Source organism: Pteronotus mesoamericanus, unplaced genomic scaffold, assembly GCF_021234165.1.
Source record: "Pteronotus mesoamericanus isolate MK-2021 breed Mesoamerican mustached bat unplaced genomic scaffold, CSHL_Meso_final scaffold_174, whole genome shotgun sequence".
NCBI classification, from domain to species: Eukaryota; Metazoa; Chordata; class Mammalia; order Chiroptera; family Mormoopidae; genus Pteronotus; species Pteronotus mesoamericanus.
In genome coordinates this window covers 8,835,592-8,858,795 of record NW_026555309.1, presented here as the reverse complement: position 1 = coordinate 8,858,795, position 23,204 = coordinate 8,835,592, and the positions used below count along the sequence as shown (strand labels likewise).

The window sequence follows — 23,204 nt, the reverse complement described above, 5'->3', positions numbered from 1 at the left end:
TATATGGAAATAGCCAATCTTCCTACTAGGAACCTCCAGATTATATGCTAGGCAAGCCTTAAGGGTCCAGATGCAAAACTAAATTTACGACAAAGCTAATAAAATGTAATCTTTAGAATCCCTCATCTGAACAGCCCTTCCCAATGTGTTCACAGGCCCATATGTGTTGGAAAAAGTAAGATTTTTAGCTTACTTTAACTTAGATTTTCCCCAACTCTCAGGTCCTCTTGTCCTAGGAAAGGCCAAGCCATTTGAGGGATCCAGCTGAAGGGAGGTGGAATTTGGGATGTACTTAGTTTGCAGTTAAGTGGGATTATATTTATAAAACTTGAAGTAACTTGTTCTATAGTTACGACTGCTGTCTCCTTCCACCCACATTGCCAACAAAGTAACTTTGTGGTGAGGGCAGGGGAAATGTAAAGTGATACAAACTCATCCTGTAGTGCCCAGTACCAGAACTAATGTTTAGGAAACAAGGTTTGAAATGTGTGAAACCAGAAGCTGCTGCGTAGAATATTCTTCATTTCCTCAGATATGTATAATCATAAGCAGAAGATTTATTTCTCAAATGTCTAGTCAAAACAGACATTCTCTGCTGTCAGAAATATGCTTGGTGGTAAAGCCCATACCAGTATAAACATACCATATGTTTTTAATGGAAATCATGTGGAGTAAAATGTCTTGTTTTAAGAATTTGTGTTTGCAGAGCATAAGCCTGTAGCACTTCTAGCAGTGAGCATATCTGTGTGAAAAGGTCATGTGTTTTAAGTGCCAATGTATCATATCAAATCTGAGAGAGCGCTAGGGGTGTCCAACCTTTTGGCATCTCTGGGCCACACTGGAAAAAGAGCTGTCTTGGGCCACACATTAATTACACAAAGACTAATGAAAACTCATGAGCAAAAAAAAAGGGTTTTAAGTAAATTTTTGATTCTCTGTTGGGTTGCATTCATAGCCATCCTGGGCTGTGTGCAGCCTATGGGCCCCAGGTTGGACACCGCTGATAGGTCATAGAGTATTTTTGCCTGATTAAGTCTAGTGGTTCCAGACAAAATGCTTTGCAAAACTGCCATTGACTCAGTTAAGTGGCCTGAAGAACCTAGTGTTTCAGTGGCATATCTCTCTCTATACAGATATAGATGATATAGATATAGATAGATATAGAGATACAGTTATGTTTATGTAGAGAGAGAGATAAATGATAGGTATTTATTTATTTATCATTGGTAAGTCAGTGATTGCCATATAAAAGTAATTTGGTTGCCAAATGATGTAGCTCAGTATAAAGTAGCAACAATTTTTAAATCCATTTGAATTGCATTTGTGACCATATTAATTCTGTACTTTTTGAGATGATACCTCAAAATTGTATGTGCTTCAGGTTCCACAAGACCTGGATCTCCCCTGGTCAAATCCACCTGTCTGATCCCTGGTATGAAAGAGGAGTTGCACTGGGTTGTCCCCTCTCTTTACTCCATTGTCTAAATAATAAATAGTATACACATTTATCAAGAAAGAGGTGGGGAGAGGAGAGATTCTGCAGTTACTGTGGTTCTTGCTCTCTACATGTCTTGCCCCTCTTTCCATCCCTTCAGATGCCAACTGATAAATTCCTTCTGTTCTTATAGGTGAGGTTCCAGGGCAAGATGTCTGACTCACCTTTTCATGCCAGGTCACAGTATAGGTTATTGAGTAGCCTGTAGAGTGGCCACCCTCTAACCCAAGTGGCCATTTTTCTGTAAGGCAAAACTTCGTGCCTCTCCAGCATTCTGGGACATCTCATTTAGTATCTCCAATGAACACGAAGGAGGAGTAATGAGCAGCATTTAGTGTCCTGCCGGGATGAGAGATCATGCCTTGAAACCAATCTACACATGCCCCCCGTCCCCCCAGCGGCCCTGTTTCTCTGGGTGTTAGGCTGGGAAAGGTCACCTGGAGCATTGGCCTAGGGCTGGGGTTGGTGGTGAGGGTGTAGCAGGGTGCACTTACATGGTGAGGTTATTGTCAGTGCTCTCGACCACAGCGTCCCATTTGGGTAAAGCGAGAATAAAAACTAAGAGGGAACTAGAAGTCTGGAGAAAGCAGAGGGATATAGGGGCTAGATATCTAAATGATATTAAAACTCAGAAAGGTGAAAGCATAGCTAGGAATTTGTAGCCCAAGAGTGGGAAATTGAGATGTAAAATTTCAAAGGTATTACAAGGCATTGTCCTTAAAGTGGGTGTCTGAAGAGGGGTGCAAATTCAGGTCACTGGAATTGAGAAGGTGGAGGCTCCAGTGTTAGACACAGGCATGAAAGTCTCTAAGGTGTTGTCTGCAGGTAGAGTGCTTACTGCAGACTCTGAGGAGGTGCCCATCCCAGCACTTGAGGAAAATGACGGCAAGGTCAGTATGAGGAGCACTGAGTCAAGACAGATGATGGTTTATCCAAATAGCAGTATCTTTGGAGGAAGATGCTCTTCTACAGGAAAACTAAACCAAGAGTAATTTGAAGCAGTTGTGGGGAGCAAGGAGAGTGCCAGGCAGGAGAACGGCAGAACAGTGGCTGCTGTCCCCCTTGAGATTTAAGTTACTTACCCAGAGAGGTGAGGATTTGCATTGGCCCTGGAACACTGTTCAAAAGCTATTTGGGTGTCTGACAGAGAAGTAACAATCATGAATTAGCTGTAACCATTTTGGAGTGAAATTCTCTCTGAAAACTTAATTTGGTCTTGGCAATAGTAAAGGAAGGGTTCACTTGCCATGGTGACCCCTGTTTGCCCAGTATTTGCAGAAGGCATTCTCCAAAGTGGTGCACGCGGAGCCTGGCAATTGCCGAAAACTCTGTCAAAGCGAAGATGACATTTACCTGCATTACGAATCATGCACATTTGCAGAATAAACTCCAGGTAGTTGATCAATACCAACTAATGATTTGTTCATTCTGTTTTCCCCAAGGGGGGGAATAAAACAAGTAGCAATTTGGCACATAACCACCATTGAATTTTCATTCCTAAAGGTCTTTTTCAAAGCAGTTCATCCTTTGAAAACCGAAAACAGTGATGTTTATTATAGGACTTTGGCCCCACGTCCATTAGCTGCTCTGTTGCTCGCTTGGCAGGGTCTGTGTGGCCATGCACCTCCCATGGAGCTCAAGGTGCTTCCTTTGATGCATCATGTCAGGAGGAAGGGAGGCCTTTTGCCTAACAGAGCTCTGACTAAAAGGACAGACTTCAAAGTGAGCGTCATTTTCAGAAATAAGCACACTCCACCAGATCTGTGTGAGGTTTTTAATCGCACACTGCTGACAGAATGTTCCTTGTCATTTCTGTTTTTCCATGTGCCATTATCCTTCCAGCCTTTCCCCTTTGAAGTATTTACACACAATTTTGACATCTGGGTTTGGAGAGGGATTCTTCAGCGGTTTACAGCTTACCTAACAGTAGAGCAAGACCCGAAAAAAATAAAAATAAAAAAACATGGCGTGGTCTCAGGCCTTCTAATTGCCTGCCACCTGCTCTCCATTATCCAATAAATTTGTCTGGGGGTCGTGCTGCTTTAGACATCCATCTCTGGCTTTAATTCCAGTGACATGACTGATCTGACCAAATGTTGTATGCTAAAAGATTTAGAAGGCCACACTGTGATTCTCCATTCATTTCTCAGTAAATGTTTTTTGACCTTCAGTCAAATAATCCTTACAAAATTCCTTTAAAGGCCAGTATTTCCCTTTGTTGTTTGGAATGATTGTTCTGATCATTGCTTAATGAGGATGTGCATATTGTCACACTATGGGCCATTTTACAATTTAAGAAAAAAAAATACAGTATTACATTGGCAATTTTAATCACTGATTAAAATACATTTGCATCATACTTACTGTGTAAAATGAGTTGAAATAAACCTTTGTAAATTAGAAAATTTGCTTTATGCACAAACTGTAGCTGGAAACACACCTCTGTCCCTTCTAATGGATAATGTGAGTATAAACATTTTACTTCTGTGATGGTTTCAAGAACATTCTGCGCATGTGACTCAGCTCTCTGCCACTCTTCCTATGACTTTGAAAACACACTCATATAAGAGGATGAAGTTTTGTTAAAGGATGTATTGTCACACAAGAAGACTGAATTAAATAAACTAACACCTTAGGTATAGTCCTTTATCTCCAAAACACACACACACACACACACACACACACACACACACACACACACACACACACAAAACCCAAGAATAGCTTGAACAGCCACTGTGTAGCTCGAATTCTAATAGAAGCACAGACTTTCAGAAAATAATAATAGCTTTGCGGATATAACAGGAGAGTAATAGCCAAAGAAGAGAGAAAAAATCAGGGTTTGACCACCATAGACTTCAGCAAGCTTCACTCCTGGAGTTAGAGACCAATTGCTTGGTTCTTTCTGTTTCCTATACAGGTATTCAGCCTCACCAACAAGATGGTAAACTCTCTTGGGGCAGTCATGTCATTCTTTCAACATTAAAGCATGAATCCTGAACAGGACCTGAACAACTATAGGGCTTTGAGTGCTTAAGGAGAATGTGCAGGGAGGAAGGAACAAGAAGAGTATGGTGAAGAGAGAATAAAGGCGCAGCAAGAGGAAAGAAGACACAATAAGTCTGAAAGTGTGTCTGTATCTTTGTTTACACTCTTGAGGTTAGAAGGACCTAAGTGGGGAGTGTTGGACTTAGAGCTCACTTGCAAGGAACCCCACTAATTTTTGGTTCCTCTAATCAGAATGGCTCCCCTCGGTCTGCCAGAAACTGCATCTCAGAGCCACCTTTAACCTTCTGGGGATCATCCTGAGATCTAATTCATTGTTCTAAACCTGGAGAATGTACCCTAACCAACTCTCATCCGCCAGTCCTTCCATTCTGACAGCCATTATTCTACTCTTATCTGGACAATTACGAATAGCTCCCCAACTGCTCTGCCTTCCCTCAGGGTCACTCTGAACCAGCCCCCACCCCTCTATGCAGCACAGACAGATCGCCTTCCCTAAAGCGTGGCTCGGTCCTCACTGTTGTCATATCCTCTTCATAACTGCTGGCATGACTGTGTGGCAGGAACTATGCTGAGCCGTTTGTATACTTAATCTCATTCATTTGCACAAACAAACATCAGCTTTAGTCCCTTTTACAGATAATGAAACTGGAACTCAATTAGTCAAGGTCAAATAGTTTGTTTAAAACAAATTCAGCATTTGAATCCAGGTCTGAATCCAGAGCCCATGGTAGCCAGTTTCCCATTTTGCATTCCATTTCCCTGTTCAAAAATCGGGGGGAGGGCTCTAAATGTGTTTGAACACACCACTAATTTTACATGAAAAGGTTTCCCCCTAGCACTCTCTACCTATCTAAATCTCCCCAAATTCCATCTCCTCCATGAAGACGTTTGCACAATATAGGAGTATATATCTTTCTAATCACTTTTTTAAGTTTTTGAAGTAATTGTAAACTTACAGAAAACTTGACAGTATAGTACAGAGGGCTTTTTTCCTGAACAATGTGAAAGTAAGCTGCCCCATTACTCTGGACACTTAAGAGTCTATTTCCTCCAAACAAAGGCTTGCTCCTAATAGCCACAATAACATCCTCAAAACCAGGAATTAACATTGATACCTTACTACCATTTAGTCTTCTGACCACACTCAACTTTGGCCACTCTTCCAATGATGTCATTTATAGTAAAAGCATCTGGTGCAGAATCACACAATTGAATTAAATTATCCTCTTTCTTCAGTTTTCCTCAGTCTGCAATAGGTCTTCCCTTGACTTTCACGATCTTCGTACTTAAGATTTCAGGACAGTTGTTTTGTGTCTTGATTTGGGTTTGTCTGATGCTTCCTCGTGGCTAGAATCTGGCTATGCTTCTTTGGCAGGAACGCCAGAGTGTCAATATGTGCTCATTGCATCCTATCACAGGACAGGTGTCTGGATGCCCCATGACTGAAGATGTTCACTGGGATCCACTGAGTGAGAAGGTGTCTGCCAGGCTTTTCCGCTGTTTTTTCAAGTGCTTTGTAGGCAATCACTTTGAAACTACATAATGTCCCATTCCTCATAAAGTTTTTAATTTATCTATGTATATAGTTATTTATATTAATAGGAATTCAATATTTTCTATTTTTATTCAAGAGATTTAATCAATCATTATCATGATCTATATTGATGCTATATTAGTCCTGTATTAGGCCAGTGGGAACCTCATTAAGTTGGCTTATGTGTCTTATTAACATATTATTATTTTTTACCTATTGTCTTTCTGATGCAAGAGAAAATTCCCAATTCAACTTATACTTACCGTGCCCAGCCCTGGAATCAGGCATTTCTCCAAAGAGTCCTGGCTTCTTTTAGGGGGAAATGGCATTGAGAAGCTGAGGTTTGGGTACCAGATGCTCTCACTGAAGCTGGGATAGACAGAACTAGGGAACATATGCACATATACACACATACATATACATACATTCCAGCATTCTCATGTATATTTGTATTTACTTTGTATCTACTTTGATATTGAAAGCCTTGAGTTTACATTAATACCTATTTTAATTTTATTTTATGTTTACTTGTTTTCTTTTTATTTTCCCTTTTCCATATTTGTAATTCCCTTCTTTGGCACTAAGAAACCAGCACCTCATTATTTGAAGTACGTTTAGTTGTTTGACCAATCCCCCTGTATGTAACCCATTCATACCATTCCCTGTCCTGGTACACACACACACACACACACACACACACACACACACACACACAACACAACACACACATACAGCAAGTAAGTCCCTGTGCCAGGCCCCCACTACCCCATGCAGAAAGCCTTCTTAACCTGCCTAAGCTCTGACACTCAGACTGAGTTCCCACCTGCACGGGAACTTCCCTTACCCCACTGGGGTTCTAACACACATCGGCTGGCTAAGCCCTCCACGTGGACTCATTCAGGAGCCTGCCCAGGCTCTGACACCACACACTGCCCCCCCTCCTCCAGGGTGACACCCTCCTCAAGCTCCTACCCACAGAGACATCCTTGTCATCCCAACCAAGTTCTGGGTTTCCACACCCCAACAAAAACAAGAAAACCTACCTCGCTATGCCCTACCTCATGGTTTTAGGGCTAAATTGTTTAGGAAGAGAAGGGAAGAGGAACAAAATGAGGAAAAGGAAATGAGTATATGCTTTGAAGTAAAATAAATTTATGTTTTAGTTATCACTGCCACTTAAGAGTTTGATGAACTCTGGCAAGCTGCTGACCTTCTCTAGCTCTTTCTCCCTAAGATGGCACATGGCATAGTCTGAAGAATGAAGATTTCAGAGTTAGAGAAACCTGAGTTTGAAACTTGGTTCTGCCATTGTCTTAGTCTATTCAGGCTGCTATAAAAAAATACCACAGACTTGGTGGCTGATAAACAACAGAAATTTATTTCTCACAGTTCTGGAAACTGGGTCAAGATCACTTGAACAGAGTTCAAGTCTGGTTGGATTCCAGTGAAGGCCCTCTTCTGGGTTAGGGACAGCTGACTTCCCACTGTGTCCTCACATGGTAGAAAGGGGCTAAGGGGCTTTCTCAGCCTTCTTTTATAAGTGCACTAATCCTATTCATGAGAGCTCTACCCTCATGGTCTAATATTTCCCAAATTTCTGTCTCCAAATACCACTGGGCATTAGGATTCCAACATGTGTATTTGGACCACACATACATTCAGACCATAGCAGCCACTGACTATTTCTGTGACCTCAGGTAAATCACCAACACTCATTTATAAAATGAGTTGTTATAGGGATTAAATATGATCCTGAATACACAATGCCTGGCACTGGTAGGAACTTAGCACTTGCTATTGTTATCTCTAAGTGGAGATACCTACCTCTATGTAATAGTGCTGTTGTGAGGGTTCATTGTAAGAGATGTGGACAACCTAGCACACAGTAAATGCTTGGTATATAATTGCCGTTATTATTTATGTCTCTTTTGTGGCTCATATAGTCTGCCTTGTAGGTTGTTTTTGTACATATGTTCTCCCAATTAGGTTGTCAATTTCTTGGAAGCAGGAATCTCATTATGCTCATTTTGTATCCTTGGCAATGCCTAGTGGAGTTCCTGACATGTATTTTTCACTAAGTTAATGGAGAGCTTTAAATCACCAAGATTAAAATTTGGGAGTTTCGTTCTATTGGCAATTTATAGTAATTATAAATTTGGGGTATGGGAGAAACATAGAAAGTGTTGTAAAAGAATGATTAATTGTATAGTTCTACAGTATATAACTTGAATTAGAATAGGGATAGAAAGTGGAAATTTAGAAAATCTTTAGTCATCTATGTAGAATCTTCCACATTTGCATGTTTATAATGGGGTTTCAAACAATCAGGGTTCTGTGTTGCTGCATGTACTCTCCAAACAATAATTATTTGTTTTAAACATAGCTAGGGAAATGCGTTTGTTTGTAATGTTTGGGTGAATGGGGCTGAGCAAAGAGTATGAAGAAGGCTCTGAGTCATGCACAAGGAAGAAAGGGCTCTAAAAGGAAAATAGGGCATAGCCTCCATAGCCGTCCATTTCCATTTACCTTACTGCCCTGGTGTTGGCTGCTCTGTTAGGATCTCAATCTATACCCAAGTTAAAAATTCAGGAATGGTTGAAAAGTCAGCATACCTCAACTTCCTCCATTTCAACCCCTTTGCCCTGATGTGAGCCTCTTCTGGTGGTAGAGGAGGGCGCGGGGGGACAGAGAAAAAGTATCAACAGTGATTCTAGGGGCCCCTCCCCTTCAGCCTTTTCTCCCCACCAATAACAACATTGTTTATTGTATTATACAAAGATTTTCCCATCCATAGGGGCCATTGCTCTGGACCCGTGGAAGATCAAAGTCCTCACAGAACACTTCACTAGTCTCTTGCTTTTGAAAGCTTCATATTTCTTCCTAGTACATACTTGTATTAAAGGATAAGAAGTCTGAGAAAAACAGCTTGAGAATGTATAGCTTTGTCCACTGAGGGAGACTGTAAATCAGGTTAGCAATACTAAATGTCAGAAAGGATAGAGTCTAGCAAGCACCTTTAGAGAGTATTTCTTTTGTAATTACAGTGTTCTCTCCATATCATTGTGTGATGGTGTAGAAGCAGGATCCTGCCAAAAGTGCACCTGGGAAACGGGCTGTTTTTGTCTAAATCATCAGCAATAGAGAGACCCCGTCGAGGACTCTGTGTTTATGAGGGTGCAGCTAAATTCCCCATTTTACCACATTTTCCGGATGACTCAGAGTACGATGTCTATTGTTGTGAGCTGTAATATAGAAGGAATTTGTGCCAAGGGTTATCAAGGCCTTAAAAATATAAACTGAGTAGGATAAATAAGAAAGCTGGCTTGTGTTTCCACATTTGAAACATTTTAATAGACTTTGTTATATTGATATTGGAAAAAGTTGGTTGTACTACTCCTATAAAATTATGACACAACATGAGCAGAAATATGAAGATTGTATACTTATGCAGTCATGTGCCACATAAGGACACTTTGGTCAAAGACAACTGCATATACAATGGTAGTCTCATAAGACTAATCTCAGTGTAATTTTTATACTGTATTTTTACTGAATCTTTTCTATGTTTAGATATGTTTAAACATACAAATTCTCACCATTTTGTTACAGTTGCCTACAATTTTCATTACAGTAACATGTTATACAGGTCTGTAGCCCAGGAGCAATAGGCTAAACCATTTAGCCTAGGTATATAATAGGCTGGACGACCTAGGTTTGGGTAACTGCACTCTGTGATGTTTGCACAATAACCAAATCAGTTAACAACTCATTTCTCATAACGTATTCCCCTCATTAAGTGGTGCATGACTGTACATCTAAATCTGCTCCCTGAAGAGGAAGCAATTACAGGATATCATGGCTTTGGAGCAGTGCAGGGGTTTGTGGGCAGGCTAGTGTTCTTGTCCTGAGACTGAATTTGCAGGTGAGACTTGTCTTGTTCACTCCTTCCACCCAGTTTCCTATGTATGTGTGCTTGTGGAGAGGGCAATAAATACTTTCAGTGGGAGAACTATAAGACTTGGATAATACATCAGTTGGTAAATCATTCTCTGAATAATCTAAATAAAATTGCATTTCAGTCTTATTAGGGGACATGTTTATATAAACATTAAATGGTTTAAAAACAAATTTCATGGATTGTATAGTTATGGTATAGTAAGAATGTGCCAATATATGAGGGCAAAGAGAAATTTAAACTGGCTCTTAATGAAATACAGCGCTCCAAAAGTGTAATTTATTAAACCGGACCGCAAGCATTGGTGCCAGCGCTTTGTAATAGCCAACCCTCTGATACAGGTGAGACTTGCATGCATTTTGAAAAGCAAGGTGAGTCAATATCACCTGGAAAACTTCTTGGGCCAACGTAATTCATCGAGACTTTGTTAAAAGAACAATCTCACCAATTTCACAGACTCATACTTTGCCTTAAATTTTTGTTTACTTGATAAGACTGTACTTTTTTTTTCCTTTTGAGCCAGTGCTCAAGGCACGTTTATAGACACCTTCAGCCTCATGATGAAATGTGACCAGGTTGGAGGAAGACAAAAGCCTGCGAGATCTGTGCTGTGTATTTGCTAGAATGAAACACGTTGGTGAGCAGTATATAACAGCTCTTCTTCACTATGACAGTCTCTTTCATTGACAAGGTCTTGCATCAAAACTATCCTGACCAATCTATTTCCTAGGTGACTTCCTATAGTACATGAATGGCCCATCCTACAAAAATTGTTGTCCACTTGTTTGGAGTTGTTTTAGGAAAAGGAAATAGTTATATTTAGGTACTTGGAGTTCTGGGTTCTTTGGAAGCTTAAAAGTAATCAATTTGCATTTATTTGCATATTTTAGATAGTACCAAAAGCTAGATTCATTTCTTTATTCACTAGATATTTAAAGATGGTAATCCACAAGATAGACAACAGAGATGCCCTTCTCCATTCATGGAGAAGAAAATAGGCAAATGGAGAAGGTAATTACAGATTGTGGCAAATGCTATAAAAGAAATAAACAGGATTAAATAGAGAAAATGGGATTCTTTGCAAGTTCAGAAAAGGCCTTTTCAAAAAAGGGAGAATATGGCTATAACCTGTCATGAAAAGGCCTCAAGAGAGAAATCCCAAGCAAAGATCATTGTAAGTCGCAAAGCAGATCTGCCTAGCTGAGCTTAGTTCTCTGATGAACAGAAATAAAGCTAGTATGGCTGGAGAGTGGTAAACAGAAGGGAGAAAGCTGTTAAGACATGAGGTCTGAAAGATACAGACCGGGGCAAGTTCATACAAGGCCTTGGAGGAAAGGATAAAACTTGGGGTTTTGTTCAGAGGACAGTGGGAAGCCATTAAGAATTTTTAAGCAGAGATGTGACATAATCTAGAGAACAATACTTTCTTCCAGGAATGGACAGCCATAGCCATAACACAAAACCAACTTTGAACATGGTCTCCCTCAAAGCTCAAGAGCTATGATTAAAAGCTTAGTTAGTGTCTATTCCATACTTAATTCTTGACTTATGAACAAAGGGAATAAGTTAGGATTACTAGACTTTGGAGCTTGCAGGAAGGCTCCCACAGAGTCAGAATTCAGCCTTGGAGGAAGAGCACTGCCTGCTGATGCTGGTGCCCGGAGAGCTTTGAGCAGACACCCTGCAGAGCTGAGATCAAACCTGAGGGTGGATGGGTTTGCTGGCAGATGGTGCTGATCTCTCTGAAGTTGCACAAGGAAGCTGATTTTGATAAGGTGGAACAAAACTGCAAATTAAATCTAACTGCTACTGCTAGAAACAACAGATACAACAACAGATACAGCAACAGATACAGAGAGGGCAGCAGCAGCTTCGTTATTCAGGAGCAAAATGGAAACTGCAGGCATCACTTCCGTTCATGACTTATTGGTCTAATGGGCATCAACAGGGTTTGGAATAAATACAACTAATTCTCAGTAAGCATGCTGCACACCTGGTGGAAACAGATGTGCTATGGAGAGTAACCATCCAACAAGCCGTAGGCATGGGTCAGTTTCCTTTCCAGAGAACTGGGGTCAGACAATCTGTTAATTGTAGTCCAATTAAGTCAGGACACTCTCTAACTTCTGATGCTGCTCAAGCTTTACCACTTGTCCCTATCTCCAAAAGCAAAGAATCCTGTTATATGCCAAAGATAACATGTAACCTTCAAAAAGGTCCCAACTTAATGGGAAAGGTTAAGAACCATAAATGGTACTTAACAGGAGTAATAATTCTTTCTCATTGTCCTCTCTCTCCCTGCTCCTATCACCTTGCAAAGTCTGGCAGGACCAGGGTAAAGAGACATGGACAGAGATGTCTTGGTAAAGCTCAGCTTCAGGTCTTAGAAGGAGAGGGTCCTATTCTCCCTCTTCGGTCCAAGTGTAATCTCAGGGGCCAAGATCAGATACAGTCCTATGACAAAGAGCCTAAGTAACCAACAATTAGCATTGCTCTTGTTGGGTCTTGGACTAAAGGAAGCCAAAAGAAGTTGATGTACAAAAATGGTCCCTCTCCATTCACCAAAGTCTCAGTCCAGATAGGGATCTGGGAAGAGCTTGCACTTTTTTTCCTGGCATGTGTTCACGAGCAGTGGTGCATTTGTGTTTGTCAATGTAGCTAAGGTTCCCAGAATTCCCATCCAGTTCTGAGTCATAATTGGCCACAGGAGAAATTGCTGGAGATAAACAAGGCAGCGGTGAAGCAGAAGCCAGCCTGCTCTGAGGTCCAGGCATCCGCAGCTCACCCACATGGTCCCTGGCCTTCCCATTCATGCTCACCATGTCCATGGATCAGAGGTGTGGCCCGCAACTTCTCAGATCCCGTGGAATCTCCTTTTTCACCTTCTTCAAGTTCTATGCAGGTTTTAGCACAGGATGCCATCTCCTTCCACAGTGCCCATGTAGTGAAGGTCAGAGGCAGCCAGAGGCAGGAAGGTTCCACTTTGTCCTCCCCCTCTTCCAGCCCTGCTGACCAGTGGGGGCTCCAGGCCCACCAGGAGACCAGGGCAACACCCCTGGGCGGCTTTTTCCCCAGTTGCCACAGCTGTAAAATCTAATTTCCATAATAAACCCTTTATTCTATAACCCTTGAACTCTAATAAGCTAGGTTAGCTGTGGAGACAAGGTATACCTAAACCTTAACAACAAGGTTTATTTCTTGCTCATGGTCCATGCGCAGCGTGGCTCAGCATCATCTCCACTCTGTCACCCGGGCTGAAAGAGCAGCCTCTGTTCAGAACATTGATGGTCATCGTGACACACGGAGAGAAGGGGAACCGCAGCCTGCTCTTAAGGCCCTGCCTGGCAGGGATGCCCACCACGTCACCTCACACTTCCTTGGCCCAAGCAGTTCCCACTGCTTTGAATGTGTATGCTTTTTTTTTTTGACAGTAAATATGTGTCATTTTTCCACACCAATTCTGCAATTCACTAACATCCACTGGATGTTCAACAATTGAATTCAATTCTGACACTAACTCCCACAATTAGCAGACCCCATGGTTTACGGGCTCAGTCCCACAAGATTGTTCCTACTTCAGACATGAGCTACAAATAAGGTACCCAGGCTGCTCACACTTCTGCTCAATGAACTGTCACTTCAGGGGTTTCCATGGCCTCCTCCTCAGGTCTAATAATTTGCTAGAATGACTCAGAACTCAAGAAAGTACTTTGCTTACCAGTTCACTAAAAAGGGTACAACTCAGGAACAGCTAACTCTATAGACAAGGAATGGGGAGGTGGTGCTTCCATGTCCTCTCTGGGCACTTCAACATGTTCACCAACTTGGAAGCTTCCCAAAGCCCATCATTTAGGGGTTTTATGGAGGTTTCTTTAGTAGGTAGATTGATTAAATCATTGGCCATTGGTAACTAAACTTAATCTCCAGCCTTTCTCCCCTCCCCAAAGATCAGAAGATTGTTTATTCTGGATACTAGCCCCCATCCTGAGGCTATTGACTCTCCCTCTGCACCGGTAAGTCATCTCATCAACATACAAAAGATAATATATTCCAAGGGTTTTAGGTTCTCTCGGCCAGGACCCGGTGTCAAAGATCACATATTTATTTTTTTATTATACCACAATATGTCACAATAATAGATAAGTACACACACATTCTTCAGGAAACTAACAGAGTTTGCCGAAAGTAAAGGATTCAAGTTTGAAGATCAAGATTGTCTCTCTCTCTTTCCATCACAAATGACTATATTGTTCATTCAGCAACATTTGGGGACGTGAATTAAATATAAGCAGTGTATCTTGGGTTATTTTAAGACCAAGTCATTATTCTGTTTACTTTTATTATTTTTAGTAGTTTTCCTTTGGGACTATAATACTACATTATATTTCAGTTGCAAGATGATAAAATATTTACTTGAAAAATGAATGAGTTGAATATTGGGTCACTTCCAAATCTTGAAACCCAAGAGGAAAATGATTGTTTTTTTCCACTCTAATGTATCAAAAATAGAGAAACTTTAATGTGGCTGTGGGGGATTGATATTGCAAGTGCTTGAGAAATAAATTAAAGGATTGTTACAGGTTATTTCCTGTATGCTCTTCTACTTTTTAGCTATTGTGTAATCAATACCCTTCATATAATTACATTACCAGAAGGTTTTTCCTTGTGTTTCAAATGAACAGAAAATTCACTTGAGAACTCGTAAGATCATTACTCTTTATACCTCAAGTTGTTTGATTTCTGTACTTTTCTCCTCTGGGTTCCAACCCAGTCAGAGAGTGTATGGGAGGCAACTGATCAATGTTTCTTTCTCATATTAATGTTTCTCTCCCCCTCCCCTAAAATTAATAAACATATCCTCAGGTAAAGACACACATGCACACGCACACATCTCCAAATGGAGTTTATCATTTTAACTAAATTGATAACCTTTATCCTGCCATGTAATTGATACATGGGCTCTTCTCTTCAGAGATTCTGTTGTCCTTTTATTCATTCTTTTATAATTTACTCAAAAGTATTAAGACATGTTTCACCTTAATTAGTGTTTTGTATTCACCCAATTATTATATATTGAGTCCACATAGTGAGTTATGTATTCTGCTGAAAGCCATGAGAAGGGGGAGTAATATGCTCTCCCCATGCCATCTGAGCCCCAGAGCCACAGGCAGAGCCTCCGCTAAGCAATTAGCGTTTGTCTAGCGAAGCAACAGTCCCTGCATTGTGTTCAACCAACACTCTCCTGAGCTTTACTAAGTAACCTGGTGCCACTCCTATTCTATTTACCAATTTCCATTTATTTATGCGTGTGTGCTGCCTTGTTTCTCTAATGCTCCACTTGTAAGCTTGGTGGTTTTAATAGCTAGGGGAAAAACATTTCATTATAAACTGCATGACCATATTTGTTTAATTTGAAAGGATCTGGAAGAAAGGAAACTAAGAGGCATTTTTTTAAAAAAAACAGTGAGTTTGCATGTTGTGAATAAAGTATACAGATGAAAGAAAGGAAAAAACATCTTATTTTTAAAGGAACAGTCTGTTTATTATAGCAGATGATCAGAAATGCCGACTGAAATCCTGCCCTGGACCATTTGATCAACTGCAGTCGTGACGGGCTTTCTCACAATCCCTGCGGTCTGCAGATGCACAGAAAGACAACTTCTTATATTGTACATGAAAAGATTATTCAAACACACACACTCTTTTCCAGATCTTTAAATAGAAAACAAGTTTGTTACATGTTTAGTTGCAAGCCAAATATGGGAATATAGGTTATTTTCAAATAAGGACCAAGTGGTCTTTTATGTATAATTGACATTGCACTCTTGGGCATTTACTCCAGAGAAAAGAAAACTTGTTTACACAAAAGCATGATCACAAATGTTCTTAGAAGCTTTATTCATAATGGCTCAACTAGGAAAAAAAAATGCCCTTCAATAGGTAAATGTTTAATTCTCTTTCAGTTTAATCTACATACTAAGCACTTACCATGAACCAGAAATGTGCTTAGAATGAATGGGTATAGTTCTTGTAGAAGCTGGGCATCAGCATCACCAGAGAACTTGTTAAATATGTAAACCCTCAGACTCCACCCCAGTTCCACAACTCTGAGGATGAGATTAACAAGCTCTGCAAGCGAATTTGGCTATATGCTGAAGTTTGAGGACCACTGGTCCACAAATAAACGATTAGCAGATGGCGTTGAAAACACCATATTAAATATGTCCACAAAGCACTCTAGAAAAAGGGGGAAACACCAAATAACTGGGAAAATTAAGACAGGGTGTATAGAAAAGATGATATTTGAGCAAAACTTAAGGGCAAATAAGATTTTATTCTTTATTTCAACAAATCTTTATTGAGCCCATACTATCGCTCTGTCAGATTGAGAAAGTTTAATAAATAAGAATTCAATAGACAGCTCTGAGCAATAAACCAGAGACAGATTTACCAAGCGGAAGCTTCAGGCTTCCTTACTTGCCTGGAATCCTTCCCACACCCTGTCTCTGTTATTGTAATTATATAAAATTATGAGAACACATGTGTGTACTCTTTTTCTTACATTAGACCCCTAAGTTGGAAAAGCCTCAGGTCCCCCACAGAACCTAGATCTTCCTCACACTTCCTCTGTTTAGAGGCATGAGGGAGATAGTAAGGAAGCAAGCAGGACGTTCCAGTAAAGAAAACCATATATGGCCACACTGCAAACAAGTGACAGAGGTAAGTTTCAAACCCAGGTCATCTGATTGCAGAGAGCAGGCTCCTAGGTCCCACATACAGTGGTTGGAATAGTACAGTGTAATGGTTAGAAGCATGGGCTCTATGAAAATGGAGGGTTGTAATAGCACCTACTTCTTAGGGTGCATGTGAGGGTGACTGGAGTGAAAAAGAGAGCAAGATGGCAGCTAAGTAGGGGGAGGAGTTGATGGAAAAGGAAAAAGGATTCACGGACATGGAAAGCAGTGGGGTGATTCCATGGGGGAGGAGGTATAAGGGGACTAAATGGTAATGGAAAAAATACAATAAAATTTGCTTTAAGAAAAGAAAACCATACATGCCAGGGGACAGAGGCAGAGAGTGACGACGAGTCTGTTGGTATGATTAAACTGTACGTGACTGACAAGGTGCATTATCAGAGGCCTTGAATGTGCTGCCAAGAGGTCTGGACTTTATCCTCCACTCAGTAGAAGACATTAGAGATTTTTCAGTAGGTGCCCGCCTGCACTTAACAAAGGTAACTGTAGCAACTGTACAAGGCAACAGATTGATGAAGAGAAAGACTGGAGCCAGGCACATGGCTCAGCAGCATAATGAAGTGGACCAGCAGGAGAATGTTGAAGGTGTAGATTCGGGCAATGGGAGCGAATGTGAGGGACAACTCAGAGCAAGAATCTACCTCAGGATCAACTGGAAGATAAATCAGGTGAAGACATTAAAAGTGACTTTTAGATTTATTGTTTGGGTGTTTTGTGTGCATTATAATGTGGATAATACACCTCACAACTCAAAGGAAAATATGGGATAAGCTGTGGTTTTCATGGAGAAAATAATGAGCTCCATTTTCAATAAGTTGCATTTTTCTACATTATGCTTCCATCATTCCATATATATAGGTCTAATTAACTACTCTTTGAGAAGCACTACACAGTTGAAAGAAAAATCACTTATACATAGACCAGTGCTTTATAATTGTACAATATCATTATTCTAAAAATTGTTATAGTCTAAAGTCATTAATTAAATCACTGTTTCTAAAGAACATGAAATGGGATTTAAGTATACAGGCAAAGGTCTGCCTTTACTGATAAAATATGAATCAAGCAGGCTTTAAAATAATTTAACACCACTGCTGATGGCTAGACAAATGATTCTACAGTCTCTGCAAATAGCTTCTAGTATGAAAAGGTCACAAGACTCACCTTTTATAGTATCATTAAACAGAAGATAGCAGAGCAGGTAAGGAGGGGAAGTATGAGTAAGCTCTGTTCAGATCCAGGTGGAGGTTGGGGGTTAATGGAAGAAAGTTTAAGGTTGCCTGTCAGAGATATATGTGACAAAAGGGGTAAATTATATGTACAATCCACATCAAAGACCACTAAACAGTCTTTGTGCCCTGATATAATTATACAGATTAGACATTTAGCAAAGCATAAAGCAGCATGATGTGTCAAGGAAAAGGTCATCTAAATATCCCTAAATGATTATTCACTGAGATTATTCAGAAAGAGTGAACTTCTCGAGGACAAGGGAAATCTGGTTTTGGTGCATGAGTTTTGCAGTGTCTGTTCAACTTCATAACTTACTCATTGCTATTAACAGGAAAGTCACGGCCAGGGCACCCTGGTCCTAAGTTAATGTTCCATGTGCTGGGCGAGGGCCTTGCTGAACACAACAGAAGGAAGCAGCAGATGCTCTGGAGTTGATGGGAAAGGCCTCAGGCCAGCTTAACAGACATCAGAGTTCCTTTCTGTGAGTTAAGAATTGATTCACCTCGAATTCTGGCAGTGCATCCTGACCACATTTCTACTCTTAGAATTAGAAATATTTCCCTCTTTTCCTGGATTTATCTCCAACCTGGTTAAAGTGAATTACCCTGATTCTCTGAATTTTTCATGACTCCTTAAGTAAAGGTCATTTCAGATATGCATACAGTTACCACCTGCTCAACTGGCAGACAGTTGAGAATTTTAAAAAATAATAGTAGAGGGGGAAAAGGGGAGTTATGTAATGGATATAGATGAAGAAGTCCTGTAGATCTGTTTCACAACATGATTATATTTAACACTACTGAACTGTACACTTAAAACAGCAAGAAGGTTTTGAAAAATAATAGTGGAGTAAAAATTCTCATTCTTATGTGTAATACCACAAGAAATCCCCTAAGATCTTTAATGGGTATCTCAAAAATTTCAGATGCCCCAAAGAAATCTACCTCATTCTTTCCATACTTGTTTTTTGTGTTCAATGCCTGGTTTGATTCTTGGATCTTTAACTGTACATTTGTCAGAAACTGAGCATCAGTCTGCCCTTGTAAGAAGTTGTGTGATTCATAAACCAAACCTCTTGATGTGATGCAGAAAACAAGGCTTAATTCTAAATTCAAAGTCAAACCTGTCCACTCTTCAGCATTCCTTTTCGTGACAGTAAACAAAAATGTAAATGATTTGAAACAGCACATGGTTAAATCATTTCCATTTTGTTTAAGAATGTAGGTGATTTTGCTATAATGCAACCTATGTATTCTAGAAAACCCTGCATGCTACATAATTATACACTAAAAATAACAGGGCTTTTGAGAAAACCTGGATTAGTGACAGACCATTAAACCTATGCAGCTTTATAAGTAGAATATTAACAATAAAAAAAACCCTAACAAAATACTAAATTCCTAATGAATAAATATGACAGTTAATATAAGTATGGTAAATGAGCATTTATTGCAGTAGATAACAGCACCTTGATGGAAGAGGTAGTGGAAGGGTTGAGGCCAATGAGCTTTACAGCAACAAGGATAATTCAGAGGAATCAGGGAAAACCAAGCAAAGGCCACTTCCAAGACCGAGAAGTGGCCAAGCTGAGACAACAGTGAGGATATGGGGTAAATGGGGTTGTGAGTGGTCATGTATTCCTCTGGGCCTCCCTGTGCTCCAGTGCCCTTTGTGTTCAGCTTCTGTCACTAGGCAATGCTCTGGGAATATCATGTATGAACCAATGAAAATTCAGGATTTTGCTATTACCCTGTATTATCTCTGTAAACTGAATGTTTGTGTCCTCCACCCCCCAAAAAATTCATGTTGAAACATAATCCCCATTGTGGTGGGGCCTTGGGGACATAATTAGGTCTTGAGGGTGGGGCCCTCATGCATGGGATTAGTGACCTTATAAAATATAGAGACCCCAGAGAGCATCCTTGTCCCATCATGATGTGAGGACACAGTAAGAAGATGACCTTATGAACAGGAAGCATGTTCTCACCAGACACTGAATCTGCCAGCACCTTGACCTTAGACTTCCTGGCCTCTGGAATTGTGAGAAATAAATTACTTTTGGAATTCTGTTATAGCAGGCTAAGTACACTAAGACAAGTACCAATCATGTTGAAGCTACTTTGAATCACAGAAATGTACATTCTACCAGAACATACCATATCTGCATTTGAACATTTTCAGAATATGTATTTAATGTGTAGATTTGATTCAGGACAAATTGGGAGTCAATTTGGTTTCTATCTCTACATGAAAACCTCTGTGAAAATCTCTATGAAAATCCTTTCCTGCAACCAAATAAATGAGTTTTCTTCTCAAACTATAGCAAGACTTGACCTTTCTCCAAGAGTCTCTGAAAATGAGCAAATGATTAAGTGCTACTGTGGGTTTCTAAGTAAGCAGGGAAAATTTCATTGTCTTAAAACTATAGTTAAACTTGGTGTTGTCATTAATGACTACTTGAAAGAATATTCCCTAAATGCAGAAGACCTTCATAAAGCATGGTGCTCAGACCAACTACAGTTGGCCCTCTGTATCCACAGGTTTCACATCTGCGGGATTTAACCAAACGCAGGTCAAAAAACAGTATTCAATACACAGTTGGAAATTTGAGGATACAGAAAGCTGACTATGCCTTGTTCTATGCCATTTTACATAAAGGACTTGAGCAACTGTGGGCATCTTGGAACAAATCCTGCATGAATACATAATGGACAAGTGCATTTCAGAATTGCCTAGTGGCCTGGTTACAAAGGCAGTCCTTGCGCCAACCCAGGACTCTTGAAATCAGGGTATCTAGCAGTAGGTCCCAAGAATCTTCATATTGTGAAGATATCCAAATGAGTCTGATGTTCTCTAACATTCGAGAAGCTGTGATATAAAGGTTTGTTGCCAGATAATATAAATTGACATAGTAGAAAAGAGTTGTCTACCATATATTTTTCAAAGCATGTACTACTTAAAAATCTGGTCTATCCTTATGACAGGCACTGAAAGGAGGAAGGCATTGCAGGAATAGACTTAGGCAAGTGCTACCTGATACTGTTAAGGTGTTATTACACCTTCGACATTGATCTGTGATGGGCATCTATTCCCTGACAGGACATTCAGGTCTATGTTCAAGTCCTTAATCCATTTTGAGTTGATTTTGTGTGTAGTAAAAGATAGAGGTTCAGTTTCAGTCTTGTATGTGACTGTCCAGTTTTCCTGTCACCAATTATTGAAGAGACTGTCCTTTCCGCAATGAATATTTTTGGCTTCTTTGCCATAAATTGACATTGTATGCATGGACTGATTTCTGGGCACTCTTTTCTGTTCTATCGATCTGTGTGTCTCTTTTATGTCAATAACATACTGTTTTAATTACTATTACTTTATAAGATAATTTGAAATCAAAAAGTGTGATTCCTCAGCTTTGTTCTTCTCTCTCAACATTTCTTTGGCTATTCAGGATCTTTTGTGGTTCCGTACAAATTTTAAGGATTGTTTGTTCTAGTTTTGTAAAAAAAAAAAAAGCCATTGAAAGATTGATAGGGATTGCAGTGAATATGTGCATTGCCATGGGTAGTATGGACATTTTAACAAAACTAATTCTTCCAATGTTTGAGCACAGAATATATTTCCATTTATTTGAGTCTTCCTTAATTTCTTTCTTCAATATCTTATACTTTTTAGTATATAGGTCTTCTACCTCCTTGGTTACATTTATTTCTCTGTATTTTATTCTTTTAGATACAATTGTAAATGGGATTGTTTTCTTAATTTCTTTTTCTGATATTTTGTTGTTAGTGTATAAAACCAACTGATTTTTGCATATTGATTTTGTATTCTGTAACTTTACTGAGTTCATTTATTCTAACAGATTTTTGGCAGAGCCTTTAGCGTTTTCTAGATATATGTCATCTACAAATAGAGTTTTAGTTTTTCTTTCTGATTCTAATGCATTTTATTTCTTTTTCTTATAAAAAATACAACTTTTTAATATTGCCCACATGTTAGAGTCATGCAAATGAAACTATCACTTCAGGAATGAATGTTTTTGATGACATAAAGATATTAAATAGGTGAACATTTGAAAAATGTTAAGTATTTTTAAAATTAGCAGTTATCTTCTACTTTAAGAACCACTTGGCTGTCAGTGTATATTATGTTTCTCATTCTTCCCCTTCTTACAGCTTCAGCATTTCCTTGTCTTAGATGATCTGACTCCAAGATAGAGTGATGGAGGTGAGCCTGTAAAGGCAACCAGTCTCTTACCTTCAGTCCCATTCAGAATGTGCAAAATTACATGAGTGAATTTTTTTGCTCCAGTTTAACTAGAAATCAGATTAACAAAAGCATCATTTCTATTATTATCTAAAGGAAATCTTTCCTAAATGAAGCCCAGTTTCTATTGAGCCTAGAATAAATCATTTTTTAGCTAGGAACAGCACCCAGGAGGGCTAACACATTGACAAATATACATCTAAAATATCTAATTATTAAATCCAATGTAGTCAGCCTCAAAAACTTCCGTATGCACTTCTGCCTTGTGCTGTAAATGTCCATCTTTCCTCACTCACTAAATTTAGAATGAGTATCAATAAATGATGAATTTTTTGATACTTATTTTGTGACCACTAGATACAGGAAAGAGGGCAATAATTTATAAATGTAATAACAACTCAGTGGAGTCAGGAGAGCTAATGGGAGCATGCATTTATTTAGAGGAATAAAAGTGAATATAGTCATGCACAATCCTAGAGCTGGTGATATCAAAGGAATATTTAGCACAAGAGTCTAAGAACTGTCAGTTGATACCAACAGAGCCTGTTCATCATAGGCTAAGCCTCCAGAGTATTGCAGTCACTTCAGCATTGTAAAGCCAGTGGGCTACATTGATGTGTAGCTATCATCATTCATCTTTCCTGGACTTTGGAGACAATCCATAGCACAGGAAAGAGAAGTGGCAGGTCAGCAACAGCAAGGTAAAAACAGAACCAGGGCCACACCACTTGGGAAAGCCTTACATGATCTTCTGGGAATGTATATGGTTTATTCAGTATCAGAGACTCCTGGATTTAAAGTTCCACCAACAGAGTGGAAGCACCAGCTTAGTCAATTAACAAGAAAAGCTATGTAGAAGAGGCATCTAATAGGTGCCCAGATACATACTGTGGGAAAACCAGGTTACCAGAAACTTACCATCTATCCCAGCCTATGTCCTTCAAAGTTAGAAGAGTTTCA

At 39.7% G+C, this 23,204-nt stretch overlaps 1 protein-coding gene across 1 annotated transcript in view; it reads left to right on the top strand.

Annotated features, from left to right (window-relative positions):
• CPA6 (carboxypeptidase A6) overlaps positions 1-23,204 on the top strand; it is a 236,602-nt gene that overhangs the window by 122,145 nt on the left and 91,253 nt on the right. The window lies entirely within an intron of this gene.